The sequence below is a fragment of the Lynx rufus genome, unplaced genomic scaffold (genome assembly GCF_022079265.1).
Source record: "Lynx rufus isolate CCGP_SWC_20201006 ecotype Redwood Valley unplaced genomic scaffold, mLynRuf1.p SCAF_7, whole genome shotgun sequence".
Lineage (NCBI taxonomy): Eukaryota > Metazoa > Chordata > Mammalia > Carnivora > Felidae > Lynx > Lynx rufus.
The window spans coordinates 38,698,563-38,716,782 of NW_025814889.1; the positions used below are offsets into that span (position 1 = coordinate 38,698,563).

Here is an 18,220-nt window from a genome sequence, read left to right on the forward strand (position 1 = left end):
TTTTCACTCTCATAAGTGAATGGATTGCACGATAAATTCTAAGGCTGACTAGCTCTTGTCTTTTCTTTTATGTCCATCTGGTTATCTCCCGGCTTTGTGCCGTCTCTAAAGTACTGGGGAGCATGTTCCTGAAGTGTAGATCCCCAAACACAGCTCTGCCCATGCCACTGACTTGTCTGTGCCATGGACTTAGCTCTTCCTTCCTCCCTTTATCTCTTCATTGTGTCCCTCCCTCTCCTTCCTCTTCTCCCACAACCACCCTCTCCTTTCTGCTTCCCCCCATCAGTGCCTACGAGGGCTGGCAGTGGGCACAGGTACCTTCTGACTTGACTGACAGCTCTCACTGACCATGCACACTTGGATGGGACACCCTCTGGCTCTGACTAAGCTAAGCCTTAACCAAATGTCTCTTAAAGGAAAGGAAACAATTTGAGATGTCAAGGAAATTACTTGACCACTTGATGGATGAGTGGAAATAATGGGCCATTCTGTGTATGCGTGTGTTGTTTAAAGGAAATAAAGGCAATACGGGCTTAAAATGGTCCATTCAATGCCAGAACCTGTCTATAAAAACCTTCTCAGAGTCAAACACAGGGCAGTCCCCAACAAGTTCACTGTGTATAAGTGGATGGACATATGGACTCAGCAGGCTTTTCCAAATGCTTGGCGAGATTCACTACATCTTGGTGCTAATATACACATACACACGTGTGCACACACACATATACACATGTGCCTACACACACAGACACACATGCACACACACACATGCACGCACACGCACACACACCGAGTCCACAGCTGCAGCGCCAGCTGAGTCATGTGGCCAGACCACAGCAGGAACAGGCCCAGGGAGGAAGTGCAGCCCCAGTAATAAGCCCATTTCCTGACCTTCTTCCTTTGCTCTGGAAGGTTCTCTTTCTGTCTCTTTGTCTTTTGATTCTCTGTCTCTCTCAGTGCTTTGTGTTTACTCAAGGTAACAGCCATGCTTTTGTCCTGGTCCACGTGGCAAGAGCTCATAACAGCACTGACATGCAAGTAAGGAGTTTTCCTTTCTAGACCTGTGACCTTGGGCAAGTCACTTCACTCTGAACCTCAGTTTCCTCTTCTGTAAAACGAAGAGGCTGGGTGTGGCAAAAGGGTCCCTGAGGGCCTTCTGGATCTCAACCCTAGTGCTTCTCCACCCTCCTCCAGTCCCTCTCAGGGATCTTCCCGACCAGGGAGCAAGGGCCGGGCACAGTGTGGGGGCAGGAGTGAGGGAGCCCCGCTGTTCCCCTCCGGGGCACACAGCCTCCCCTGCCCCCCAACTCCATGTGCTGCGCACACATTCGCGCACACCTGGCTGCCCCCGGGGGTACAGAGAGGAAACGCCGACTCCCGGGCTGCACCGCGCCCAGCGGGGAAGGGGGAGCGCGCACCCCTCGACCCTTCAACCCTCCTCCACCGTACCTTGGGCTTCGCTGCCTTCCCTCTGACCCGCCCTTGCCGCGGGTTCAGTTCACAGCTGTCAGGTGGCCTCTTGCCAGGCGGGGCTGCTCCACTTTCTCCGCCCCGACCCGTACCGGCAGCACCAGCCCACGGCGCCAGAGAAGCGGCGGTGGCGTGCCTGGAGCCCCCCACCCCCACCCCCGCTGCCGGCGCCGCCGCCCCCTGGGCGCCCTCCAGGATCCGCCCTCGCCGCGCGGTGGGGTCTGGGCCGGCGGGAGGCGACCTCAACCAGCCCGGGAACCTGGGTGGTGAGGGCGGGGCTGCTGCTGACTTAGCCTGCTTGACTGGTCAGACTTCCCGGGCCCCTCTGCTCCAGTGCCCCTAGGCCCCTCGCCCAGGTTTCAGAATGTTTACAGACAGCCTGGTAGGGCGCTGCTTTTCTCTCATTTTGGATATGCACCCCTGAAAAACTCCAGGTCCACCCCAGGCCCACCCCTGCTGTTCAACCTGCCTGGATTTTGTCCTTCATGCTCTCCTGCCTCTTCTATACGGTGAACTGTGGGCATAGATGCCCACATAATAACATCCAATACATATGTATTAATAAAGCATTAAATAAATCTCCAGAGGCCTCCCAAGGTTCAGGCTGACGGATGACCCTCAGCCTGGATATAAAACCTTCCTGGGCAAACTGGCCACACGCTCATTTTCCAGCCTCCACCCGTCTGCCCAAGACACCCACATGCACCTCGGCTCTAGGCACCCAGGCTGTTGCCAAACAGCAGCCTCTGGGAGTTCTTGCTTTGCCTGGAACACCCTTCCCCTTTCTTATCTGAGTTTGGAACTCTTATTCATGCATCCAGGCCCCGCTGAAATGTCCCCTTCTCCTGGAATCCTTCCCCAGACACTGACCCTAGTAGAACACCCCTGAATCTTCTCTTTGGGTGCACCATTCTGGTGCTGCTCATACCAGCACCCCCTTTCTCCCTTTCCTCTGGTCCTACAACAGGGGTTTTGTTGTGTTGTGTTGCGTTTTGTTTTTATTTAGGAGGAGTGTTGAATGCCTCAACACTATGGTTTGGGAGTGAATGGGAAGTGAGGAAATAAAGGAGTGAGGAGGGGCCCCTCTCAGGGAGGCTGGCAGCAGAGGGAAGGAGATAGTGCACAGGGAGGGGGAGAGAAATGTAAAGGAGACAAAGTGTTTCTAGATCGAGGTCAAGAATCTGATGAAGAAAGAAGGAATGGGGAGAGCAGAAGGGTCAAAGGCCCTGGTTCCAGAAGAGACAGGAGGGCCTGGAGAGCACGGGTGGGGGTGGGGAAGCCCCTAAGAAGATAGCAGTGGGTAAGGGTGGGGAGTGAGGCCCAAGAGGAAGGTGGAGGGATGTCCTGGGTGACTCCCCAAGTTCTCTAGAACACAGGAAAATAGGTGATGGTTGGAGGGTCTGGGGTAAGCCAATGGGGTGGGTAGCATTTAGACACTTATGCTGTGAGTTGCTGCCTCCTTTGCTGGGGGAGTGGTGGGGGGACACCCAATAAGGGAGAGTAGCAAGTAGGCTTAGAGGGCACGGGACACTTCCAGGAGGTGTGCTTCCTGAGTCACCGTTAAGCTTCATGGCACCCTCCTCCTGTCATCTCTGTGTCTTCTTGCCTACACGCTGTTCTCAACTATAACTGAAGGCAGGTTGGTCTCTCTTGGTCCCCCCAGGAGAACAGTGGAAACATTCACTGTTCCAGTACAGGAATTCCCCTGCTGTCCCTTCTTCCTGATTATGAGTGGCTGTAATTATGGAGTTTCCAACAGGTGGAGGCTAGAAAAACAAACAGACCTTTCAATATTGACTCTCCAGGGCGGCGCCATGCAGAATGGCAGCATCTGCCCCACCTCCCAGGCCTATCCAGCAAAGTCCAAAGCAAACAGTTGCTGAGGGGGCAGAGGGTTAGTGAGCTCGACTGGAGTAAGTGGACTCCAGGGAAGGTTGCCCAGTATCCACATCTGCCATCTTTCTCCTCTTTGAAAATGCTGGGCTTTGCAGAGGAAAGACATTTTCCATGAGGCTGCAGGGGCCAAGTCAGGCTCATGGCTGTTATTGAAGCATAAAGCCAGAAGTTAGGAAAAATGAGGTCTCCTTGAGGAAATTTATGAAAGGCATGTACTTCCCCTGCGGGGTTCACCAATCTGGAATCCTTCAGAAGCAGGTCAAGCAAGACATGAGCAATGGCTTTCTGCCCTCCCTCCTGCAGCAAGATGGGCTTCATCATTCAGATGGGGTTGTAGTTAGGGAACTGGAAGAAAACTAGAGTCACAGAGCCAATCCCATCTATCATAAAGAGGGTAACTGTGGTTCAGGGTGACTTGACCAATGGCAGTGGTGACATGACCACTCCTGGCTGTGAATGCAGGATGTCATCCCACCTCCACCCTCTTTAAGTGTGGCCTCTGATGCCACCCTGGGTAGGAGGTTGTACTTTTCTATCAGGCATTTCTGAATTTCACATTTATGGGGCAAGGAAAGAAAAGGCACCATATAGTCAAGCGTATTTCCTAAAGGACAGTAGAAACCATATCATTACTTCTGCTAAAAAAAAAAAAGTTAGAGTCTACCATGAGTAATATGTTACCCAAAAAAGTACAGGAAAATTCAGGTAGAATTAGCTCCGTGGGGATGATTAAATTAATGTTTTATGTCTACTATTTTGCTATTTATAAAATGTTTGAAAAAGGAAAGGATAGCTCTTCTGTCCTCGCGAGTTTGCTTTCTCGCGCATGCGCACACATTCATGCAAAACCACCTTACCCTGGATACTAACGTCGTAAAAAGGGCGATGAGAAACACAGGAAAGTTAAGCAGGGTTCTGGAAGCCAGGAAATGTTTGTAAGCCGAGTTTGGTGGATGGAGCGCCCTTCTAAAAGCAGGGACAACAAAAGGAAGCTGCTGCCTCGTGCACCGTGGGAGGCTCCGGATTACCTCATTCGTCCACCATCTACAGCTTGTTAGGAACGTCGCCATTTTGGGAAGATGTTTTGTTTTGGTAAAGGAAAAAAAAATTGTTGGTGCTGTCAACCAATGCTAGATTTTAGATATCAAAAGTTATACTAGCTGACAATCTGGAATTTGAGAAAATAAAAGTCAAAGGACCTATTGAATAAATAGCAAGAAGAACAAAGCAGCAGAAACATTTGTGGATGCACATTGCAGGGGAGGCAGACTTCACCGATTTAGTCAAGGCAAGTTATTAAACACACACACAAAACAGCACTCAGGGGGGAGACTATAATATGTAGTTACTACAATATACTGTAGCTGGGGTGCAGGGGTGCAAGAGCACCTGGTTCTAGGGGTTCAAAACAGATGAGGTTTGGCCACTTGCCATTGGAAAAAATTCAAAGAAATGGAAATGATGGGGCATCTGGGTGGTTCAGTTGGTTGAGCATCTGACTCTAGATTTCTAGATTTCGACTCAGATCATGATCCCAGGATTGTGGGATTGAGCCCCACATAAGGCTCCTTCTGAGCATGAAGCCTGCTTGAGATTCTCTCCCCCTCTCTCTCCCCCTCTGATGGGAGAAAGAGAAAAGACAAATAAGTGGAGGTGAGACAGGAAAATGATTTATTTCAGTGATACTAACCACAGGAAGACAGTGGACTAGTATCTCATAGATACTTTTGGGTTTATATAAGGAAAATGTGGGACAACGGTGGGTGGGTACATGCAGGCCGGCAATGAAGGTCAATCTGATTGTTGTCTTGGGGTCTTGCTGGCTCAGGGAAGTCCTTACTGCTTGAGGGGATAGTTTTGGTTCCCATCAGGGGATGGTTTGCTTGTACAGTCTTTTGCCTGGGATAAGAAATAAGCTGAAAAGAACTTAATCAATTAGAAAGCTTGAGGTCAAAATGAGAGTAGTTGAAGTCCTTTTTTTTTTTTTTTTTTTTTTTTTTAATTTTTTTTTTTTTTCAACGTTTATTTATTTTTGGGACAGAGAGAGACAGAGCATGAACGGGGGAGGGGCAGAGAGAGAGGGAGACACAGAATCGGAAACAGGCTCCAGGCTCCGAGCCATCAGCCCAGAGCCCGACGCGGGGCTCGAACTCACAGACCGTGAGATCTTGACCTGGCTGAAGTCGGACGCTTAACCGACTGCGCCACCCAGGCGCCCCTGAAGTCCTTTTTTAATGCTATGTAAAATATGCAGTTTTCAACAAAGAAACTGTAACACAGGCAAAGCAACAAGAAAGTGTGACCCTATTCAGAAAAAAAAAAGTCAGTAGGGACCATGTGTCCCTAAGGTGTCAGCTCTGTCAGACTAAATCTTTAAAGCAACTGTTATAAATATGTTTTAGGAACTAAAAAAAAAAAAACACAAAACAAAACAAAAAACAAAAAACAAAACAAAATTACTCAAAAATTTAAAGAAAGTAGGACAACAGTTCAATGAATAAAAACAATCTTAATAAAAAGATAGAAATTATACAAATGAATCAATCCTGAAACAATGGATACCACAAAGCAGTGGAATGACATATTCCAAAGTGCTGGAAAATATCTGTCAACTGAAAATTCTATATCCAGCAAAACCATCCTTCATAAATGTAGGTGAGATAAAGATTGTCCCAGATAATGAAAGACGGAGACAGTGCTGTGCTAGCAGACACACCTTGTAATAATATGAAAGGAAACCCTTTAATCTGAGAGAAGGTGGTAACAGATGATGCTTGAATCCACAGTAAGAATGAAGAGCTTCAGAAATGATAAACATGTGGGTAAATATAAAAGACCCTATAAGTATAATTTCTTAGTTCTCCTCCTAACTTGTTTAAAAAACATAAATTTTACAAAGCAAAAATTTTTATGATGCTGTATTAACTATATAACATATGTAGAAATAGGTATGATAATAATGGAACAAAGGAGGGGAGAAAAGAAAATATACTGAAACTTCAGGGGAGCAAAATTTGTCACCCCAAAAATATGCCTCTCCAGCATAAGGATTATTTTAGGCTGATTATTTTTAAGAAACTGTAGATTCAGGAAAAGCTCTTTACCTCCCCCTCAACTGCCTAAATTTACATTGGAAAGGAGGCCTGTACTAGAAGAGAGCTATTATCAAAGATACATACCTTTTTACCTAAGAAGCTCATGTGTGTAACCGGACAACCTGTTTTCCAAACGTCTCCTCCCGCCTTGTGAATGATCTGCCTCTCCTTTGTATTTCCAGACCCCTAACGCCTTTCCTTAACTTAGGATGTTCTATAACTTAGCTGCCCATTGGGGCTCATATTTCTATGGGGCCACCATACGTGGAATAAAATGTGCTTCTTTTTCTTGTGTTAATCTGTCTTACATCAATGTAATAATTATACCAGCCAAAGAACCTGGAAGAGAAGAATGGAAATTTTTTCCACCCCTACATCTGGCAACTGTGAAAGGGATCTTTACTGGCTGGACACCACTGGTTCTGGGGCTGCTGCTGCTGCTGAGAGATCCTGGGGCCTCTGACAAAAGCTGGCAGAAGGTAAGACTTCTTACCATGTCAGTCTCCTGGATCCCTGTCTACAGGGTCTGATGGAGGGGAGAGTGGTGAGAGTCCTCTTCTTTTTGTAAAGTTAGATTGGTAGGAAAGAATATTTGTGTGAACTAGCTCCTTGGGGACAGTAACTCTGCTAACGAATTGTTATGGGGGTGTCTGGGTGGCTCAGTTGGTTGAGCATCTGACTCTGGTTTGGGCTCAGGTCATGATTTTATGGTTCATGGGTTCAAGTCCCACATTGGACTCCACACTGATAGTGCAGAGCCTGCTTGGGATTCTCTCCCTCTCTCTCTCTGCACCTCCCCTGCTTTCTCTCTCTCTCTCTCTCAAAATAAATAAACTTTTCAAAAAGATTTGTTATGAGCACTTTATTTTGTATTGATCCCTTTTGTCCCAGAGATGGTCATTTTTTTCCTTTGTCTCTGTCTTTTGTGTCATTTGTCATAAGGAGGAAAACCATAGGTAGAAGACAGGCATAGGTCCTATAGCCTATTGTCCAGACCAGCCTTACAGACTGGTGAATTCATGGTTCTTCCAGACTGATGTCTGTTTAGACAAACTTTGCTGTGAGTGAACATGCAAATGAGGTAAAGGCTATTGCTAAGGCAATCTTGGAAGTGAAAGCGTGTGGTGGTCAAATCAGCACCTCAAAGCTGATAGAGCTCTGGCCACCTAACGCTATGTCTCTGAGCTAAGATAAGTTGGTCACAAAATGGGTTAGACTGACACTGGGTCGCCTGTCAACCTCAAGAAAATTTCTATGCAGCAAAGTAGACTGTAAAACAACACATAATCCCAGACCCAGCAGCACATCGCTCTCAGATATTAATTTGGTGCTAAGAAACCCAAGGCTTAACTAAAGCTGTTAATGTGAACAGTTTCCTCCGTGTGTGTGTGTGTGTGTGTGTGTGTGTGTGTGTGTTAAGTAGGCTTCACACCTAGCACAGAGCCCAACTCAGGGCTTGAACTCACAACCCTGAGATCAAGACCTGAGCTGAGATCAAGAGTCAGATGCTTAACTGATTCTTCCTCTCTCATCTTGCTCTATGTCTTGTGAGCTTGGTTTTATGCCCAGTGAGTATATTCTCTCTTGTCTCCATCAACCAGAGGATGCACATACTGACGTGCACTTGCTGTCTTGTCTGACTCCCAACTCTTGGATTTGTTATAATGGGTCCAGGCACATACAGGACTTTTGTTGTCTCAACCTCATTTCCACATTAGTCTCATGGGAAAAGGGAAACAGCACTTCACTAATTTGGCAAGACAGAAATGTGGGTTGCATCCCATTTGTGGCTAGATCTTTCTTACACTAACCCTGAGAGTGAAATATGTGGAACTTTGTGGAAATGGGGAGGGCTGTATCTTTTGCACTCTCCTTGAAGGATGCCTCTTATGTTCATGGTAAAGCCATAGAAAAGCTTTTTGGTTTGAGTCCCTGTAAGATCCTACTCACTCACTGCCAGATGATGGATCCTTTGAATTGCCTATATTTCAAAGAAAAACAAATTTTTCAAGAGAACACTCATCCTAAACAATTGTCTCACTAGTACTGTTACAGAACCAGGCTGGACCGCTGGTGAAAAAACCAAGCAACACTTGGAGATCTTGGTGGATCAGAGATTTATTTAACACCAGTGAGCTCAGAGGAGACCATTTCTCCAAAGACCTGAGCGTTGAATGCAAGTGGGAATTTATAGTTGTCAGCTTCCATATCTGTGGGGGTTTTCGCACGCTCAGCAAAGGAAGAAGAACTGGAGGAGGGGTCTCTAAGCTAGAGACCAGAGTTTGTTTTAGCCCCATCGGCCATCTTTGGCATATTTTATTCACTTCTCCAACAGTACCTGTGGAAAGATCAAGTTAAAACTGGACACAAAAGAGTATGAGGGCTAACCCTAGGAGCTTCCTTAATAAGACAGAAGAATAGAAACTGTACTTAAAACGAAAATTAAAATCCACATCTAACATGAATTTCCCTTCTCCTCATCCCCAGCTCCCTGTCCCTGATGCTCCAGAAGATATTTTGGGTCACTGGACCCTTTCTCTCAAATCTAGCCTATGACCTCATCAAATTCCCTTAGATCCCCCCCAATTCCTCCAGTTTTCCCAGAAAATCCTTTCAACACCCAGCTGCTTGGTTTGACTTCCCTTTCTTTGCAAGATTTATGAACAGCATACTCCAGGCCTGGGGTATAAATATGAAATATATGAATATAAATATGAAAATCAAGAAAGTGATTTGGCAGAAGCACCTGAGATGGGCAGTAAGGCTCACTGTTCTGTCCCTTCTAACTCCTACTTTCTAGGACTCTGTAATCTGGTTCTGCAAGATCAGCCCTTCCTATGCAATGTCTTTGCAGATGTGTATTGGACACCCCCCTATCTTGCAAAGAATTCATGTCCCCTAGACAGCAGCAGGTATTCTAAATTATAAAACCCTTTTACCTCCACTTTCGGAATAGCCTAACAAATTTAGACAAGGGTTGAAAAGATTAGTGGCCATTCACAATCCCACTCACTGAGACCCCAATTCGCTGTTAAGGGATGTTCTCTTAATGCATGATTACACTATAGTTATCAGACAAGCCAGATAGCCCCCTGGGGAATGCCCTCTCCCCAAAGGGTAACTAGAATTTCTCCCAGGCCTTCCTATAAATGATCAGGAAATGGATCAGCTGGAGGCTGATATTCAGGGACTGATAAAAGCAAATTAAATTCTTCCCCCCTACCCAAGGTGAATTGACCCAAGGTTGAATTGTGTACCCAGAAAGAATGAGAGCACTCGAAGTCCTTTGTTGAATGATTTACACAGATTTTTTCTAAAAATTTTTTTTTCAACGTTTATTTATTTTTGGGACAGAGAGAGACAGAGCATGAACGGGAGAGGGGCAGAGAGAGAGGGAGACACAGAATCGGAAACAGGCTCCAGGCTCTGAGCCATCAGCCCAGAGCCTGACGCGGGGCTCGAACTCACGGACCGCGAGATCGTGACCTGGCTGAAGTCGGACGCTTAACCGACTGCGCCACCCAGGCGCCCCTTTTCTAAAAATTTTTAATGCTTATTTATTTTTGAGAGAGAGTGAGAGAGACAGAGAGTACAAGCGGGGGAGGGACAGAAAGAGAGGGAGACACAAAATCTGAAGCAGGCTCCAAGCTCTGAGCTGTCAGCAGAGAGCCCGATGTGGGGCTTGAACTCATGAGCCGTGAGATCATGACCTGAGCCCCTCATGGTTTAACCAACTGAGCCATCCAGGCACCCCTGATTTACGCAGATTTTTAGAAAGGCATTGTGGGGGCACCTGGGTGGCTGTCATTGAACGTCCAACTTCAGTTCAGGTCATGATCTCTTGGTTCCTGAGTTCTAGCGTGGACTCTGTGCTGACAGTGCAGAGCCTGGAGATTCAGATTCTGTGTCTCCTCCTCTCTCTGCCCTTCCTCGGCTTGCACTCTGTCACCATCTCTAAAAATGAATAAACATTAAAAAAATTAAAAAGGCATTCTGCATTAAAGAAGTTAATCCTGAAGTTTTAAAACACAGAAGTCTCTGATTTCCATCTTAGTTGGAAATCTCCCTGATATAAAGAAGCAAGTCTGGTTGGATAGGTGGGTTGTTCTGTTGATATTCAAGCTGCAGTTCAATTCTTTGAGGAGTTAGAAACAATTTACTGTCTTACAAATCTCTACAAAACCATAAATGTAACTCTAGAAGCAATGCAAACCTCACTTATCCTTACCAATCCCCAAGCCTCTCCTATTCATCTCAAAATGCTTGTTAGGTATTGTAGAAGATCATGTCACTACAAACAGAATTGTCCTGCCCTTAAGAAAAAGAAGGAAAATTTTTAAAAGTAATTACTCTAGACCTCTGATAATGGGCAAATATACCCCAAAATTCCTTAAAGAAAATGTGCCTTTGTGATGTAAATTTTCTACCTCCATCTTCTCTAAGTCTAAGAGCCATTCTTTGAAGTGAAAGCTTTAAGGGAGAAGTTTCTCAAGAGAAGGAGGGGAGAAAAGAAGGACTGATTTGAAAACTGGGCTAATGAAAAAATCTTAAATGTCTTCTCGACAAATATGAGTTAAAGGCTTTAGCTATCTGAGCAGGTGAATTTAATTTATTCCAACTGGCAAAACAAAATTTGGATTCAACTATTATTTTATAAACCAGTTAGTTTTGGATTATTGTACCGGACTCATGGCTAAAAATTTAAAACAATAGCTATAAGGTCTCTCTGTCTGTCTGTATGTAAGTTTACTGTAAGAAATAAGCCCACCAACCCAATCAAAGGAGGGACACAGAGACTCAGAACACAGTGAAGTGAGGCTTTCTTTAATCAACATTCTTGCAAGAGGGGGTGTCTGATTGAAAGGCATATTAAGGGGCAGTCACAGCCGACCATTTATCTCCTAGTGTACAAGTCCCTCCCCTGGTTCCTCGCTGGCTGAGTACTATAGAGGTTACAGCCTTACCGGAAGTTGCCTGTGCCAATGTAAGGCAAAAAGTTGTCTGATCGGAACAAATGTGCATCATTCCCTGAGGTGATGCAGAAACTTTCAGTCCCTCCTCCCTTTGTTTTTTGGCACATGCTCATTGCAAAGCCAGAGAAAATAAGCCCGAGAAACAAGAGAGGGGAAGAAGAACCAGGAAGTGAAGTGTCTAAAGTTTTGGGACTCCATTGTGGTAGGGGGTTCACGCATATTTCCAATAGGTTGTAAACCTACTGTTAACTAGACAGCACATTTTATTTGGTATTTCTGAAACTGAATCATCTCCCTTACTTCTCACATTTCCATGTCTCTGGATGTAATATAGTAGACGTGTGACATTTTCCACTTCATTTCCACCTTGGATGGTATTGCCAAGTTAATTTATGAAAAAGCTCTATGTAATTGGCTTAAAATTAAGTGCTTATAAGTAGAGCAATCCTAAAGGTCTCAGAAATATAACAGAAACTGACCCAAAATTTTTTCAGGTTTGCATGATCTGGAAAAATATTCACTATTAAAGCCAGTTTAAATTCATTGGTTTAATTGAAACATACATGTCTTTAGATTTATCAACATTAACTATAACACAAGTAACTTTTATTCGACTTGGGTTTACTAGTCAAATTCATGTTATCTCTTATAAAATTTGTCAGCAAGAAAAATCATTTTGGATGACGGCTGACTTTGTCCAATGTGTCATGAAGTTTTTATAATTAGCATACACATAATTGTTGGGAGCAGTGATTTAGATGCAAACAGGATAAGAATTTATAGGTGAAATTTTTAGCAATAGTTACATTTTATGGTATGTGTACTTAAAAATAGCTTCCCAAATCTTTTTGGTAGCTTGAAACTTTAGAGTTATGTGAAGTTAAGTTAAATAATACAAAATTATTGAATATCTAGACCATTTTCAAATAAGGTAAAATAATAAAATATTAATTACTGAGCATAGATTTATATACTTTTGGCTTCCTATTTCAAAGAAACTAAAGATATTTGGGACTATTTGTAAACATGCCCTGTGCCAGAGATTGTGTTATTATAAATGACACATGCAAAGAAAAAAAAGGGCACAGCCTTCTAAAAATTATGATATGAATTCATAAATCTGCCAACATAGAGAATGCCAGTGTAACAGTTGAGAAATAGAGATACAGGGAAAAGAAACTAATTTGGCTCAAAAGTGAAATATCAAATGGGAAAGGAGAGAATCAAGGACAAATCAGATAGAAAGCTGGGAAGAGAGGAAGAGAGAGAGAATATGACCTTGTATGGTCAAGTTGGCTTAGATTGAATAAATGTATTATAATGGTTATAAAATTCAGTTTTAAAATCAGTGGTGTTCTTATATAAAACTAAAACTTGATTTTCTCTCATCTGCTAAAAGGACAAAGTTTCCTCGGACTATTGGTCTGCTCCTGATAAGAGATTATGAAAAGTTCCTCTTTACCTTTTAAGTAATCTGCCTAGGAAGAAAAGAGTTTATGTTTTATCAAAATAATTTCTTGTGCTTCATGTTGTCTTAATCAGGTCTTTAGTACTCAAGAAAACAAAAACTTCTCAATATTAGAAGATCTAAGTTTTGCTCACAACTGTGTGACCTTCTGTTTGCCTTTGAAATTTTGTATTGTCGCTTTGGTTAAATAGATAACTAAGTATTGTTTCATAGTGATCTGTGATCCTTATTAATCAAAGATCTAAACCTTTTGATATTTGTGATAAACTTTATCAAATCAAATTCCAAATGAAGTTTTTTTGACCTTGAACCAACTGTGGAATTTCCCAGAGGATCCCTAGAACATCTTAAAAAGGTTTGTTCTCTCTCTTTATAAATAGGAAAATATTGCACTAATTAGGCTTCTTTAATATATTAAATTACATGAGAAACATTGTCAAATAAGAAGTAACAGTAAGTCTTCTTTATGTTGTATTTGTTTACATATAAAACCATTCCAGAATTGTATGAAATGCCTAAAATTCTAGTATGTCCTAGTGTAATAGTACCACTTGTAATTCCAGTTATTATCTTACAATATGTATGTCACAGAAATAACCAAATTTCTTTATCAATAGTATTATAATGAACTCTCCTCAGATTTTTAGCTTTGGCCATTTGTAAGTCTTTTGTCATTTACAGTGATTGTTTTACTATGGTGCATTTGCAAAACCATACCCACAAAAGTGCTTCATCTTCAAGCGAATTCATGGAAAGGACTCTGACAAGCACAGGTTTCTGATCATAAAACGCAATGGGTAAGAATTTTCCAGAACTAGTAGGAAAACTGGGTTCAAGCAGAACAAGAATTAATAACATGAGCTGAATAAACTGATGAAGATGATTATAATTTTTATGACTTTTTGTTTGAAACTGTCTTGTTTTTCCAGATTTAAGCAAAATTTTCTCTCTCTCTCTCTTTTTAAAGTTTGTTCATTTTAAATCAGGAGACTATAGATGCTGGAGAGGATGTGGAGAAACGGGAACCCTCTTGCACTGTTGGTGGGAATGCAAATTGGTGCAGCCGCTCTGGAAAGCAGTGTGGAGGTTCCTCAGAAAATTAAAAATAGACCTACCCTATGACCCAGCAATAGCACTGCTAGGAATCTACCCAAGGGATACAGGAGTACTGATGCATAGGGGCACTTGTACCCCAATGTTCATAGCAGCACTCTCAACAATAGCCAAATTATGGAAAGAGCCTAAATGTCCATCAACTGATGAATGGATAAAGAAATTGTGGTTTATATACACAATGGAATACTACGTGGCAATGAGAAAAAATGAAATATGGCCTTTTGTAGCAACGTGGATGGAACTGGAGAGTGTGATGCTAAGTGAAATAAGCCATACAGAGAAAGACAGATACCATATGGTTTCACTCTTATGTGGATCCTGAGAAACTTAACAGGAACCCATGGGGGAGGGGAAGGTAAAAAAAAAAAAAAAGGACGTTAGAGTGGGAGAGAGCCAAAGCATAAGAGACTGTTAAAAACTGAGAACAAACTGAGGGTTGATGGGGGGTGGGAGGGAGGGGAGGGTGGGTGATGGGTATTGAGGAGGGCACCTTTTGGGATAAGCACTGGGTGTTGTATGGAAACCAATTTGTCAATAAACTTCATATAAAAAAAAAACAAACAAAAAGGGAGAAAAAAAAATAAAGTTTGTTCATTTTGAGAGAGGGGGAAAGAGGAGAGAAAGAGAATCCCAAGCAGGTTCCATGCTGTCAGCACAGAGCCTCATGGGGGGCTTGATCCCATGAACTGCAAGTTCATGACCTGAGCCAAAACCAAGAGTCAGATGCTCAACCAACTGAGCCACCCAGATGCCCCAAGGAAAATTTTCTCTTAAGCTACCTATGTCTTAGAGCAACTTTGGTAAAGTGTAGTTTTACAATCAAAGATGAAACAATCACATTTTCTCCCTACCTGATCCCTCCAGGATTTGGAAACTCTCAGTGAGTGAGTATTCTTATTTTCATGGCAATAGAGTTATGTGCAAAAGTTCAATAAGAATCTGCTCTCCTTGGGGCGCCTGGGTGGCTCAGTCGGTTAAGCTTCCGACTTCGGCTCAGGTCATGATCTTGCGGTGCGTGAGTTCGAGCCCCACGTCGGGCTCTGTGCTGGCAGCTCAGAGCCTGGAGCCTGTTTTGGATTCTGTGTCTCCCTCTCTCTCTCTGACCCTCCCCCGTTCATCCTCTGTCTCTCTCTGTCTCAAAAGTAAATAAACGTTAAAAAAAATTAAAAAAAAAAAAGAATCTGCTCTCCTTGTAACAGGACAAAATTGGAAACATCTGTTAGACTACCAAGGCTTTGACTGGAATGACATATTTGAGAGAGATGTGCATAGAATCAGATATGCCGGACAGCTTCAAGGAACACAGGCTGCCTTTCATGCAGCCAATAATGCCCCTTGGAAAAACAGGCTTGTTGTACCTTGTTTACAGGATTCCTGACAGTCTAAATAGGTGAGTAAGGTAGGTCACTTCTTGGCAGATGAAGGAACCTCAGGATATCTTTGGGACCTCAAAGACAGGAATTTACCCAAATCTATGGTATTGTAGGCAAAGTCTGATGGTAAGCCTTTGGCTTGGCTTCCTAGCCTGGAGAGGCTTTTAAAAGTTCAGTCTGAGATTCCTTATGATAGTTCCAGTAAAGCAGATTTAAAAGAGTCTATGTGGTCAACTGCTATTCTTGCCATGCTTGTGTAAATAATCAGGCCAAGTTTTTTGAAAGTAGACCTGTTTTGCAAACAAAATAGTCTTAATTTGGCTATCTTTGGTAAAAATAAAAATGATTTTATGAGAGTTGTATATAAATGATGAATCACTGAATTCTACCCCTGAAACCAATATTGCACTGTATGTTAACCAACTAAAATTCGTATATACGTAATTACACACACACACACACACACACACATATCTATATCTGTATCTCTCTATCTCTATCTCTATCTCTATATCTATATATCTGTAAAATGAAAGTGATTTTAGAGAGAAAAATTATGTTTCAGTAGCTCACCTTTGTGGCTATTAGATTTCATGATTGCCCATTGCCTTTGAGGTTTTATTTATCTGTAAACTGGACTAGATCCTGAATTCTTTTACTCTCCTCAAATATCGGGCTACAGATCTTTAAACTAATGTTTCCAATTTTTTCCCATCCTTTGACTTGGTCATTGAGAACTTTTCCCTGAAGCCCTGCAAACTGAAGCTAGACGAGTTGATATAAACTTCAGAAAAATTTCCACAATAGCTCATGTTGAGACAACCTTCATGCCCATTGCTGAATGGGCCACACAGAAAGCTGACCAGTACTATAGCAGGATTCTCTCTCAGATTCGTGACACCGAGGCTTTTTAATTTCCAGGAAGCAACTTTATTCGTGCCAGCACCGCTCAGTTGGGTTCATACCCGAAGAACTGAGAACCGAACATCATGTGGCAGGTTTTTTTAATACCTTTTCTATTTCTTTGTCTCCCATATATGGTAACACACACAAACATGTAGTCTGATTAAGTGGTCTCAGTTTACAAGGTCATGAGGGCTGTTGTCACATAGGTGCATAATCACGTTACCTTGAAGGTTGTTGGTTTTTTTCCTTTTCTCTATCTCTTTTTTTTTTCTCTCCTTAGGGTGGTGACCCTACCACAGTATACCTGATGACATCATCAGAGACATTCAAACTGCAAACCAGGAAAATCAGTCAAATTGTCCCTGTCTGCCTTCATTCCATCTGAAGATGCTTCAAGCCTGGCATTTAGAAATATTCTTGACTGGCAGCTTTCAAGACTCAGGCACTAGGTTTATAATTTGCTGCAACCATTAACCTTTGTTTTTCTTCTGTTTACCTGATTGCTTGCACAACAGAGGCCTAACTTTGGGAGCCCACCTGCAGGACTGCTTCCCAAAATGAGACAACTCTTAAACTGAACTGATCTATTCCCAAGACTGAGTCTGGTTCAAAGAGATTTGGAGCAATCTGTCAACTTAATTTCTGGACTGTGAAACTTCTTATTTGAAGTTTCAAAGACAGTATTGCAGGGGAGCAGAATATGTCTCTTCGTCATCAGGATTATTTTAGGTTGATTACTTTCAAGAAACTTCAAATTAAGGAAAAGCTCTTTACCTCTCCCCACCCCTCAGTGGCCTAAATTTACATTATTTGCTCCTTATATGCTAGGAAAAGAGCTATTTCTAGAGATACCTTTTATACCTAAGAAATTTATCTTCACAACAGGACAATATTTACTTTTCAAACATCTCTCACTTTCCTGTGAATGGCCATCCTTCTCTTTCTATCCCCAGACTCCGGTACCTTTCCTTAGCTCAGGATGTTCTATAAGCCTTAATTACCCGGCTGCCCTTTGGGGCTCATATTTTTATGGGACTCCTATACATTCTGCTACTAATCTATCTTATATCACTTTAATTATTGGATCAGCTAAAGAACCTAGAAGGGAAAAAGAAAACATTTTTCTGCCCCTACAAAACAGTTTCTAGAATTAATTATTATTATTAATTAGAATTCTGAATTAGATTGTCATAAGTTGAAATGCATATTGTAATATTTAGAGCAAGCACTAAGAAAGTAACTTAAAAAGTACAGCAAAAAGGAAAAAAACCAGAAGAATTGAAATGACATACTAAAACTATTTATTCAACACAAACGAAAGGAGGAGAATAAGAATAAAAAGACAAAATAGAAAGCAAATAGCAAAATAGCAGGTGGAAGTCCAACCCTATCAGTAATTCACTAGATATAAATATGGTCTAGGGGCGCCTGGGTGGCTTGGTCGTTGAGCGTCCGACTTCAGCTCAGGTCATGATCTCATGATTCGTGAGTTCAAGCCCTGCATTGGGCTCTGTGCTGACAGCTCAGAGCCTGGAGCCTGCTCACAATTCTGTCTCCCTCTCTCTGTCCCTCTCCCCCTCACACTCTGTCTCTTTTTCTCAAAAATAAGTAAACGTTAAAAAAAATTTTAAATATATATAAATACGGTCTACTGTGATAGTGTGAGTTATAATAAGAAGTATAGACTTGGTCTCTGTCCATAGCTTTCAGCTCACAGGTCCCCAAACTCTTGGAATTTCCTAAGTGAGGAGAGCAATGGTGGTATCTTTCATTATAATATGTGGTCTTTTGTCCTCAGTTCCTGAAATTGTTTCCAAGCCACAAAAGTGAATTGGATGTCTTGTTATTCATAACAATCCCCTTTCCACCACCACTGAGTTTCTGTTAATGAGGTGACTTTTAGAAATCCCCTGAAGATGGAAA

The 18,220-nt window shown here is 42.6% G+C and overlaps 1 protein-coding gene and 1 long non-coding RNA gene across 8 annotated transcripts in view; one reads left to right on the forward strand and one right to left on the reverse strand.

The window, feature by feature from the left end:
- The window catches only part of CRACR2A (calcium release activated channel regulator 2A), a 134,814-nt gene extending 133,176 nt beyond the window's left edge, over positions 1-1,638 (reverse strand). For 2 of the 5 annotated variants that reach the window (XM_047067398.1, XM_047067394.1), the window contains exon 1: positions 1,450-1,636. The gene's annotated coding sequence lies outside the window, so the exon portion shown is untranslated. Of the gene's footprint in view, positions 1-1,449 lie in introns of all 5 variants that reach the window. The other 3 variants (XM_047067401.1, XM_047067400.1, XM_047067399.1) reach the window with 3 other exon arrangements.
- LOC124502675 (uncharacterized) lies at positions 895-17,632 on the forward strand. 3 transcript variants are annotated; one of them, XR_006959975.1, is made up of 5 exons: positions 895-1,038; positions 6,792-6,940; positions 13,584-13,699; positions 15,218-15,408; positions 16,578-17,632. It is a non-coding gene; the product is annotated as an uncharacterized LOC124502675 (long non-coding RNA). The 3 variants fall into 3 exon arrangements; XR_006959974.1 differs by lacking the exons at positions 13,584-13,699; positions 15,218-15,408; XR_006959976.1 differs by lacking the exons at positions 13,584-13,699; positions 16,578-17,632 and having other exon boundaries at positions 15,218-15,779.
- Positions 17,633-18,220: the final 588 nt, after the last annotated feature.